Source organism: Capsicum annuum, chromosome 9 (assembly GCF_002878395.1).
Source record: "Capsicum annuum cultivar UCD-10X-F1 chromosome 9, UCD10Xv1.1, whole genome shotgun sequence".
Taxonomy (NCBI): domain Eukaryota; kingdom Viridiplantae; phylum Streptophyta; class Magnoliopsida; order Solanales; family Solanaceae; genus Capsicum; species Capsicum annuum.
The window spans coordinates 153,622,444-153,635,575 of record NC_061119.1 but is presented as its reverse complement, the minus strand read 5'-3'; positions in this window follow the sequence as shown (position 1 = coordinate 153,635,575).

Genomic DNA, 13,132 nt, shown 5'->3' with positions numbered 1-13,132 from the left:
ATGGGAACCACTTTTAGCAGATTCTCACATTTTTGTCCAGTTCCAAAAAAAGAGAATTCACTTCCGAAGTGCAACCCTTCAGCGTTGTTGATCGCTAATTGGAGCTCTGGAAGATGCTTTTGAAATTTTAGACCAAAGGGGAATATTTAGATTGTCAGAAATAATCTCTACAACTCTTTCAAGTCTTGGGGTAACAAATACAACGGGTGAAGTATGACCGTTAACCTGTAGTCTTCAACTTTAACTGTATATAACAAGGAAATAGAGATGCGGGACAGTGAGAATTAGACTCACACTTATCTGTACGAGGACTTTGGAGTCCGATCATTACAACTAGACTCTGATCAAGTTCATTGCTGCTCTCATCTCATTTGCTAGGTGTCGAATGAAGGGGGCGTCGAAATTGGCCCCTTCAGCTTTCTACTGTATATACAAAAAGAAAAATATATAAAAGCATACAAATATAAATGTCCGAATCAGAATTTGATCAAGATGGGGTTGACCTTTGTTCAATGCATTTTATTTTCCACTTTTGTTTACTCCACTTTTATATATATAGACAAACAAAAGCAAGGATTTTTGGACCTAAAGAAGTGAGTCAAAGAGGATCCAGTTCAAAGGAGGGGTGGGTGGTCCTAAGTCATCTAAGAATCAGACAATATCATTTTGTATTGCAGTTGTCTCGCACATTTCTAGGACCAAATAAAACGGGACAACTAAATCGGACCATATCTTGGTCAAAAAAAGGAATTGCCTGCATGTCTAATTCGCCATTTTAAAGCATCTTTGGATGTACATAGCAAAAAGTTGTAAAAAGAAGGCAAAAACGTGGTGAACACAAAATCCAAATGAGGAGCCAAAACAGCTGAGTGCCAATGTTGCTTTGAAAATAGAAAAAAAGGAAAAAGAGATGATCAAAAGAAGAAAAAAAGGAAAAAGAGATGATCAGTGCATATCATGGTGAACATACGTTGAGCTTCGACATTTAAAGTAAGTAATAACATGAAGAGTACAGAAAATGAGAAAGTTCAAAGAAATTCCTTTTTTTAAAAAAATAAAATTGTCTCTACTAATTTCACGGGATACCTGTCATCTCCCACTGGCAACATGAATCAGGTAATTCTGTCTACCAACACTAGGACATATTACCTAGTAATTTATTTTTGCTGGAAATTATAAAGTTCAAAGAAAGTCTTTCATGTCGATTTTCTAAAACGACCTCTCATTTCCTTGTTTCGTCTTGGCATTGCCCCACGAGCACCTGACTCGGGGAACCAGAAAACGCCATTCATTTTTTGCCCATCAGCCCTTGTCGCTGAACAATCTTTAGATAGTACGTATAAAAGTGCTTCATCAAAAAATTGGCACTTTGGCATGCATTTTCACAGATTCAAAAATATAAAGAAACAAATACATGGAGAAGCCAAATGAATTTAACATCTATTCTATATACATAAAATATAATTTCAACTTTATACATACAATATAAGTTTTAGACGAACACCCTCTTCTGGTACCTGCTCCGTCCATGGGAGGTCATCCCCTCAACAATTAGCTTCTGTTGAGCGTGAACTTGGGACTTTGTCCCACGTTGAATCCTGAGAAGGATTTTAGTGAGTTTATATGCAAGAGCCCACATTTTAAAGTCCAAAAGTGCGTTGAATATACTATGCCAACATAAGGTGAATATATAAATAACACTTCGCACTTGGCAGTAAGTTTGAGGAGCATATATATATATTTTGGTTTTCGTGGAGTCCAACCCATGTGGTAGTAAATTTCATGTGTCAAATTACTTGGTTAGAAATTAAACTTGGAGATCAAACAAATATTTGTGGATGACAAATTTTAGATTTATTTTTTCTTTTCTTATTTTGTGCGTGGAACCAAAGTATGTTCATCAATAAAAAGATGACTATTCTTCATTTCTAAATCATTCCAAATATTACAACAAATTCATTGTAAGAGCAGAGAGTTGATAGAGCAATTTTCTTTGGTGTAATTGGGATATCTCCAATTTCTTTGTTAATAATATAAAATCAGTTGTTCTTTGGTGGATGTAGGATCACTTTGATTCGACCTGGATTAAATCTTGTGTTCTTCCTTTTTTTTTTTTCACGTTTTTATTAACAATTATATATAACAAGGTTTTGTTTGAGTATGCCCTGTGGTTGCAGCACAGTCTAAACTTTCACATCAGAAAAGAATTACTTTTATTTTTCGTATTTTCAAATACTATCTATAGTAGAAGAGGAAGAATAAGTAACAATGAATTTCATGAAATTTAATTTGGAACTGATAGATTTAGTGGTTGCAATAACTTCAATATCTGAAAGATTCAAATGATGACGTTACTATGGAGGGAAGATTCAAACCATACTACTGACGAAAAGTACTCGGATGGTACATCGAATTCCAATAAGAAGAAGATTGAAGGGGATGCATTAAGTATAATTTAAATGTTCCTTACACCTAACGTGCTCTGTGAAGTGAGTACAAATACCAAAGAGACGATCAAACAATTATGATACAAGTTGCAAGGGATTTATCAGGACCGATTAGTGACAGTTAGGATATCGTTTCAACGACGTCTTCACACATTTAAGATGAAGTCGGCTACTTTATTTAAAGATCTAGATGCGTCAATAAACTTGTCATGGATTTACAGACTGTCAGAACCTAAAAGAATAAGGAGACAATTGATGAACTTTTTTATTCTCATTGACTTCAAAATATCGTGATATTGAGAATTCAATGATGTATAACAAGGAGCCTATCACTATTGAGCAAGTGTCTAAGCACATGTGGGGAACATTTTGAAAGAGACAAAAATGATCAAACTAGAGAGCTCTTTATGAGAAGTCAAACTGAACAACAAGGTAGGAGAAAATCAAAGTCTCATATGAACAAGAAGACTATGGGATGTTGGGGCTGCCACAAGAAGGGACACTTTAAACGAGATTGCCTACTGTCAATCTAAAAGATAGGCACGTGCATCCATAGTTGAACATGTATATAATTCTGATAATGAATATGGACTAACAATATCATGTAATAGTGGAGTCTATGACAACAAATGGCGGTTAGACTTTGGTTATCCTCTGCATAAAACATTTCGAAATGACTGATTCAACAACTATGAGAAAAATGAAGGAACTACAATAATAGACAATAATGCAACTTGTAAACTAGTTGACATTGGCTCAGTTTAAGTTCGCTGTCATGATGGAACCGTGAGGACTATTACAGAAGTCCATCATGTTTGTGATTCTTTTAAATTATTGTTCTCTCTAGGTACTCTTAATAAACAAGCCTACAAGTAAATGAACAAAAGAGGAACTATGAAGGTGACTAAAGGTTCTTTAGTCATGCTGAAGGTCAAGATGGATGATGACCTTAATTTATATGCTGGTAGGAAGTATCATTGTTGGCTCTATTAATGTATATTATGATCGGACAGAATAAGCAATACCACAAAGCAAAAGAAACTAAGAAGAAGACACATAGATTTACGTGAAAATTCTTATGGAAAAAAATTATGGGTAGAGAAAGAGAATTTTCACTATAATGAAGAGGAGTACAATAATCAGACGAAAGTCTCAATGATGTATATTTTATTACGTCCAAAACTGATTCACTAAAATGCACCTATATAATACGTGCGTACAAATAAATCCTAAGCTTGACCCGATCCCTATGGTACCACCACAGACCCCATAAAAATTACAAACATGGGTCACACCGCAAACTTTTCAGGGCTGGATCAACAGAATTTGGGTTACAAACTCTAACAATCTCCACCTTGACATGAATTCTAATTCAGAACTTGAATTTATTTCAAGAAAACTCTCCACTTCTTCCACAAAAGCCTCTAAGGGCACATCTTAACTGCTCACACTAACCAAGTACAAACAATGCTCAAACTTGGCACTTGGTGGTGTCTTGGTCATTATGTCAGTTGAGTTATCATAGGTACTAACCTTGCTTACCACAATATCACCACGAGCAATAATTTCACGCACAATGATACCGAACATCGATGTGCTTTGTCCTCTCGTGAACATATGATCTTTTGTAAGAAAGATAGCACTCTGTCTATCACAAAAGATCATAGTAATCTGTAAGTCATTGCTAAGTTCACCAAATAGACCCTTCAACCAAATAGCTTTCTTGTAAGCCTCTGTAATAGCCATGTACTCTGTCTTAGTAGTTGACAAAACAACTGTAATCTATAAAGTAGCTTTCTAACTGATAGCACAGCCATCAATGGTGAAAACATAGCCTGTAAGGGATCTCCTTTTATCAAGGTCTCCTGCAAAATCAAAATCAACATACCCGATCACACCATCTCTATTTCGCCCAAACTGCAAACAAATATCAGCAGATCCATGCAAGTATCTAAAAATCCATTGAAACTGCTTTCCAATGTTCTTTACCAGGATTTTCCATGTATCTTCTAACTATAATGACTGCATATGATAAATCTGGTCGGAAACATACCATCGCGTACATAAGAGACCAACCGCACTAGAGTATGAAACTTGAGACATATAGTTACGCTCATATCTGTCTTAGGAGATAATGTGGACGAGAGTTTGAAATGAGCTACCAATGGAGTACTAACAGGTTTGGAATTTTGCATATTGAACCTGTAAAACGCTTTCTCAATATACCTTTTCTGACTCAAGTATAACTTACACTTCTCTTTATCCCTCAGAATTTTCATGCCAAGAATCTTCTTTACTGCTCCTAAATCTTTCATCTTAAACTCCTTACTGAGATGAGCTTTGAATTTTCTTATCTCTCTCATATCCTTTGCTGCAATCAACATATCATCAACATACAAGAGAAGATACACCAACGAACCATCACTTACCTTCTTGAAATAGACACAACTATCATAACTACTCCTTCTAAACATATGAGAAGTCATAAAAGAGTCAAACTTCTTATACCACTGTCTGGGCGACTGTTTTAAGCCATAAAGGTACTTTTTCAGCAAGCATACATAGTCCTCCTTTCCTGAAACTACAAAACCCTCTGGTTATTGCATATAGATGTCTTCCTAAAGCTCTTCATGTAAGAATGCAGTTTTGACATCCAACTGCTCAAGCTCAAGATTGTGCATGGCCACAATACCAAGCAAAACTCGAATCGAACTATGCTTTACAACTGGAGAAAACACATCTATGAAGTCAACACCTGGAACATGACTGTAACCTTTAGCAACTAGTCTTTCTTTATACCTAGCATCTTCAACTCCCGATGTTTCTTATTTTATTAAATACCCACTTGCAACTAACAACTTTCTTATCTTTAGGCAACCTCACCGGATCCTATGTGCCATTCTTATGAAGTGATTCTATGTTCTCCTGCATAGCAATCATCCAACTGCCAGAATCATCACAACTAATTGCCTCTAAGTAAGAAGAAGGTTCTTCACTAAAATTAATACCTTTTGCTACATTCAATGCATAAGCAACCAATTCAGCTTTACCATACTTATGAGGAGGTCTAATATATCTCTTAGGCCAGTCTTTAGCAATAGAATATTATGGTGCCACTGGTAGTGAAGAAGAAATAGTATCACTCTGTATCTCCAGGCTAGACTGAGAAGTAGGCACTGGTGTGGACTCTGCTCTAATCTGCAACTCAATGTGGGTTCTTGAATTTTGCTGATTCATGTCACTAGGCTCATCTGGGGGTGGATACCGAAGCATGGAAGTTTCATGCTAATTATAACCTTTCTATTTTCTGGACCAAAGCTTATGTCCTTTAACACCAGACTTATAACCCATAAATAAGCACTTGATAGATCTAGGTTCCAACTTTTCTTTATCAACATGAGCATAAGCACGACATCTAAATATCTTCAAATCAGAGTAACTGGCATGAGTACCAAACCATATCTCTTGTAGAGTCTTTTTGTCAATCGCAACTGAAGGGGAGCGGTTAATAAGAAAACAAGTTGTGGAAGCAGCTTCGGCCTAAAAAGACTTGGGTAAACCAGCATTAGAGAGCATACAATGCACCTTCTCCATTATAGTCCTATTCATTCGTTCAGCCACACCATTCTGCTACAGAGTATGACGAACTGTTAAGTGCCTCATAATTCCTTCTAACTTGCACAAAACATTAAATTCATTAGAATAGAACTCTAAACCATTATCAGTTCGAAGGCATTTTACCTACTTCTCTATTTGCTTTTCAATCATATTCTACTCCTTGAAAATAGGCAACACATCATTCTTTTGCTTTAGAAAGAATACCCAAATTTTTTTGGAATAGTCATCAATAATAGTCAACATGTAATTAGCAGCTCCTCTAGAAGGTTACTCTAGAAGGACCCCAGAGACCAGAATGAATGTAATCAGGTATACCTTTAGTTGACTGGATGCCTTTGGTGAATCTGACTCTCTTCTGCTTCTAAAAAATGCAGTGCTCACAGAACTCCAATTTGGTAATACTTTGGACATCAAGAAGTCCTCTCCTTCTTAGTTCAGCCATCCCATTTTCACTCATTTATCCCAAATACATATGCTAAAGTTTAGTAACATCACTATCTGATAGAGAGGAAGTAGAAACAGCTACATCACCTATAACCGTAGAGCCTTGCAAGATGAACAAATTAGCAGTCTTTCTCTGTCTCTTTATCACAATAAGAGCACCTTTACTAACCTTTAGGACTTCACTTTCACCAGTGTACTTATATCCGTTCGAATCAATGGTACTCAAGGAAATAAGATTTCTCTTCAGGTATGGGACATACCGCACATCACAAAGTGTCCTCACAGCCCCATCAAACATCTTGATCCTAATTGTTCTAATACCAGTTATCTTACAAGGTGTGTTATTTTTTATCAATACAACACCTTTAGAGATCGTTTCATATGTCGTAAACCAATACCGATTGTGACACATATGAAACGTGCAAGCTGAATCAAGATATAATCATCACAAGGTTGGAGTTACCATAAAAAACTACCAAGAGTTCTCCATCACTACCGCCATCTTCAACAAACCTGGCTTTACCGGACTTCTCTGGTTGTTTTTCTTTCTGGTTTTCAGCTTCCCTTTTATTTCTATTCTGCAACTTATAACACTCAGATTTGATACGACCCTTCTTCTTGCAGTAATTACAGGTTTTGTTTCTGTTTCTAAATTTTGACCTATTCCTATCATCGCCTCTAGAGTTCCTCACATGAGTCCTTCCTCGAACAAGGAGACTATCTTTTTGAGTTATCGACTATTCACAAGATGCTTCATCTTCTCCTTAGAGAACAATGCATTATAGATTTCATCTAGAGTTAGGGTATCATGACTATATAAAATCATATCCCTAAAGGTCGAGTATGTGCAGGCAATGAGCACAATAAAATCAACCCTAGATCTTCCTCATCGTATTTAACCTTCAAAGTCTCTAAATCGGAGATGATTTCTTTAAAGACAGATAGGTGATCCTTCAAAGACACATCCTCAGACATGCGATGAGAATAAAGTCATTGTTTGAGATGTAACTTACTTGTTAGACTCTTTGTCATACATCACGATTCTAGTTTCAACTACAATGCAGCGATAGTGGTCTTCTTCAAAACATCTTGCAAAATCTGATTAGATAGATGAAAGTGGACCTGCAATAGAGCTTTTCGATCCTTCCACCATTTATTCTTCTCTGTCCACGATGAGAGAATCTTATCAAACCCTAATAGAGCATCATCTAAATCCATCTGTGCAAGCACAAACCACATCTTAACTTGCCATAACAAAAATCTGGTGTTGCGATTCAATAACGAAATATCATACTTCATGGTTGCCATCCCCGAGAAAAAAATTGCTCTAATACCAGTTTGTTATGATCGGACGGAATAAGTAATACCACAAAGCAACAGAAAGCAAGAAGAAGACACATAGATTTTCGTGGAAACTCTTTGCGGGAAAAAACCACGGGCAGAGTTGGAGGATTTTCACTGTAATGGAGAGGAGTACAATGATCAGATGAAAGTCTCAATGACATATATTTTATTACGTCCAAAACTGACCCACTAAAATGCACTTATATAATACATATGTACAAATAAATCCTAAGCCTTAAAACATCGGCCCGATCTCTGCGCTACCACCACAGACTCTACAAAAATCACAAATATGAGTCGCACCGCGAACTTTTCAGGGCTGAATCAACAGAATTTAGGTCACAAACTCTAACAATGCATCTATAGTGCATTTATCTAATGATGACAAGACAATTATGGTACATGAGACTAGGCCATTTGAGCGCACAAGGACAAAAGATGCTGGACGACTGTAATCTTTTGAATAGTAAGAGAATCAGTACATTTGAATTTTGTGAGCACTACATTTGAGGAACGTAGAAAAAGGTCAACTTCAACACTGAAAAACACAAGATAATAGGGGTGCTAAACTACATCAGTTCAAATTTATGGGGTCTCTCTAAACTTACATCATAGGATGAAAAGAGGTATCTTCTCACATTCATTGATGATTTTTCACGAAAAGTTTTGAATGCATTTTTGAAGGCAAAAATAATGCTTTTGAAGCATTTTAAAAGTGAAAGTTTTTGGTTGAAATAAAATGGAGCAGAAAATCAAGTTTCTTCGCACAAATAATGGCCTAAAATTTTGCAATGAAGAATTTAATAATTTCTGCAAAGTTATGGGATCACAAGATATAAGACAGTCAGACAGACACCACAACATTAATAGAGTTGCCGAGAGGATGAATAAAACTCTCTTGAAAAGGATCATATGCTCTAACAAGTTTTTGACTTTCTATGTATTTACAAATTCAAACCATAAAATTATTTATACAATTATGGATCTTTTGGTTAAAAAATTGGGATGTTATTTTAGGATATAAAATATAGAATAATATTTATCTCATGCTTATTTATTGATATTGGCTAAAATCATTATAAATTTTATGAGATTAGAAAAAGAGAACGAAAAGAAACTTTTAAAGTATGTAAAATTCATTAAATCTGTCCTTCCCTAACCATTTCATCCAAAAATGTCCCATTGTCATTTAATTGGATAAAAAATATCTTTGTTTCATACAAAATTTAACAAAGACTAATAATGACATATTTGGATCTACAAACATATTTTAAAGGCATATTTGGTCTAATTTAGTCCTAACTATAATTATGAAATAACTTGTGAAGTTGTATTTATGAAGCAGTTTGATCAAATTGTAGTGATGTTTTACTAATTTAAGACATCACAGGGGCAATTCATGAATCATTTTAAGCAACCTACTATCCATTTTGTATAATTCAAGTTAAAGTTTTATGTAAGGACACAATGACCATAATTTCATAAAGTAAGAAAATTCATTACATGGTGGTTTAATTTGAAGCATATTCTAACTTTCTACTTTTCAGACTGTACATTATAGAATATGTATGTAAATTTGGGTTCGGTTAAATTGTGTTTAACTGTCTGTGTAATATGTTTTATTTTTTAATCAACAATGCAAATTGAATTCCATTAAAGTTAAATGTGATATCAAGAATAATCAAATTATGCACGCTTTAAGTATTTCATTAAATACTTGTTAGGGAAATCACTTAGCATTTTTGTTTTTCAATCTTTTATTAGAATTCAAATTCTAGTCTCTCATAATGTTTATTATTTTATTGGTTATTACTTAGTACTACATTTAGTACTACACTAGTTAATTTGATCGCGCTTTGCACGATAATAATTTATTTAAATAATCCTCTCATCATATCATATATATAATACTGATGTAAAATTCAACAATGAATTTGATTTATTCACGAAACAATTTCTTAGTCGGCATGGATTTCACTTGCTTGGCACAACCAGCACATGGTTTCTTTTTGACATTGCATACTACAGCCAAAACTTTTTTCAAAAGGACATCTTCGGTGTCATTGGATGGATTCCTGCTGCCAAGACTATGAAAATTCTTATCGTTTTCTGCAGTACCATGCCTGACAGTTCTCTCCTATAACAATAACAGAATTGAAAAGTTTGCAAGCATTGTTTATGTGAAATCATAGTTTAACAAAATCAACTTCAAATTATAAAATACGATTGGAAGCCTTGCTAGTGTTTGCCACATTTCTAGATTGTAGGATATGGTCGTTTGGTTTGAGGTATAAAAAATTCAAGGGATAAGTTATCCGGGATAAAATAAAAGATCACTTAATCCCTTGTTTGGTTGGAGGGATTAATCCAACTAGGGATAACTAATCCCACCATTTTTCCCTTAGTGATGGGATAACTTATCCCATATACATGGTGAAATAAGTTATCCCGGGATAACTAATCCCGGTATTAGTTATCCCGGGATAACAATTTCCCAACCAAACGAAAGTGATACAATTTTTTGAAGAGTGACAACATGAAAAGAAGAAGCAAGTTTGTCCTTCCAAAAAGTAATGAGTGATGCAACAATTATCATTCCTCGTAATGAACTTGGAAAGATTTACTTACAAAACAACAACTTTAACAATTATCCCAAAAATAAAATGATCCAAACCAATCAGTTTACAAATCTCGCAACCTGCAAATTTGCAAATCAGCAAGCCTTAAAGAACTTGAAATGATTTACTTACAAAACAATAACTTTAATAATTATTTCAAAAATAAAATGATCCAAACCAACCAGTTTACAAATTCTGCAACTTGCAAATCTGCAAATCAACAAAACTTAAATTAATAAAATATGATATATTATGAGAAAAAATTACAAGGAAAAAATATCTAAAACATAAATATTTACATAAAAGAAAGAAAATTAGAAAGAAAAATGGAAAAGGAAGAAAAGGAAAAATTGGATGAAACCTGAAGAATGGAAAAAGATTGAGTGTGCTTATAGTATGTGCAGTAATTAATATTAGAGTATCGTTTCACCTGTTTTCTGACTTAAATGCTAATTATTAAAATAGTTGACTTCTAAACTTCTTAAAATAAAACAATTATTAAAATTAATAAAAGCAAAATAAGGATTAACACTCCAAAAAATTGAAAAAAGAGATAAATAATTAGTTTCCTTACTTCTAAGATGTGCAACATCAGCATGTCTATTATCTTCTTTTATATATATATAGATAGATTCCCATCTTTATCTAGTCGGTCATAATTTTTGTGATAAAAAATATCTTTAGAGTATGCAAAATTCATTAAATATGTTCTCCTTTATTAGTTTGGCCTCAAAATAAGTTATTTTGAAAATATGAATTTCGCTCAAAAATATCCTCTATAAGTCTATCATAATTTTTATGATGCGGAATTATAATTCCAACATTTTTTTGTTTCGAATCAAACAACCCTTCAAGTAACTACAAGTAAATCACTATAATAAATATTATTGACAACCTATTATAATGTAAATTAATCTGTTTTTACAAGTTAAACTACGCTAACAATGTCTATACAATGTTGGTATATATTTTAAATTTTATGGCAAGTTCTTAGAATAAAAAAAAGCTACTGTTTTTGCATTAAACTATACTAAAAAATTAAAGTGTACGTACATATATAATGAGATAATAAGTACTTCATTCGGTCTATTTTATTTGTCATATTTTTTTGCATGCTCATTAAAAAAATATTAATTGAAAGAATAATTTGATAAAATTATTGCTATTTATTCTTTGATCTCAATTTGATATTTCTTTTTTCACGATATTGATCTCTCTTCGGGTTTAGTAAAGGGTATATGTGAAAGCTAATATGTAATGAACCAATGTCCCACATTGAAAAAAAAGAGAAATACTAAGGGGTTTATATGTCAAATGGGTTCTCCCACTTATTAGACTAGTCTTTTGGGTTGGGCTCTCCCATTTGGTTTATAACATTGGTGCTTTCATTGAGAGTCTCATGTGTGGGGGCCGTGACTCGAAGTGGTGATCTTATGTGCCAGTAGTGGTGGCCTGGACCCGAGGGGTGCCAGCCGTGACCAACGAGGAACAAAAATCATGTGTGGAGCTTCGTCTCAGAGTGATGACCTGTGTGTCAGTAGTGGTAGCCTAGACTCAGGAGGGGTGCCAATCGTGAGTAACTGGGCATAACCGTGACCAACGAGGTCGTTGGTTCTCAAGCGGAGGTGATTGTAATGAACCAAGGTCCCACATTGAAAAAAAAGAGAAATGCTAAGGTGTTTATATGTCAAATGGCCTGGACTCAGGAGGGGTGCCAATCGTGACTGACTAGGCATAGTCGTGACCAACGAGGTTGTTGGTTCTCAAGCGGAGGCGATTGTAATGAACCAATGTCCCACATCGGAAAAAAAAAGAAATGCTAAGGTATTCATATGTCAAATGGGTTCTCCCACCTATTAGACTAGTCATTTGAGTTGGACTCTCCTGTTTGGTTTATAACTAATATCTTAATTTTTTAGTTATTATACTAAGTCTATACTACTCATATATTCTAAATTCACAGCTTCTAAATTTTTAATTTGGATAGGGAGCCCTTGGTTACCTGTAAATTAGTACTAATCTTATCTGCTGCATGTATAGTGTGCAATTTGCGTCTCATAGAAAACAAAGGCTATTTTGATGCTAATTGCTAAGCATGACATAGGTCATAGGTTTTCTGCTGAAATGATGGCTAAGTATGTCCTCCATCGTTCAATAAAAAGTGCATTTTCTTTATGAAGAATTCTTGATTCTTTCTTCATTTAACCCATCATTAGTTAGTCACTAAAATTGATTGAGAGGATACACACGAATATAAATGACCCATCAATCCATTAATCTCAAACTGTTTAAAAGACGGGGCGTGAGATGATGTGTTTTACTCAGCACGGAGTGAGGTGTAAATCTCGAAATATGGAGCATAAGTCCCATGGATTTATGGGCATATATGTCATGTATCTTCAACTTTATAATTTTATTATTAAGAAAATAAGTAAAAAAAATAAAATTTTTAATAATTCTATAATAAATTTAAATAAATCACCAATAATATAAAAAATAAATAATTATTATCTGAGAAATTGACGTAATGACACAGAAAATGATAATACTCGAGGTAATCTTTAAATGAAATTATATTTATTTCATCACCAATCTCCGTCCTTCTCATCAACTAATATTTGCACCGATAATTAATATAGAAGGATAAAAAGTGTAAGAGCA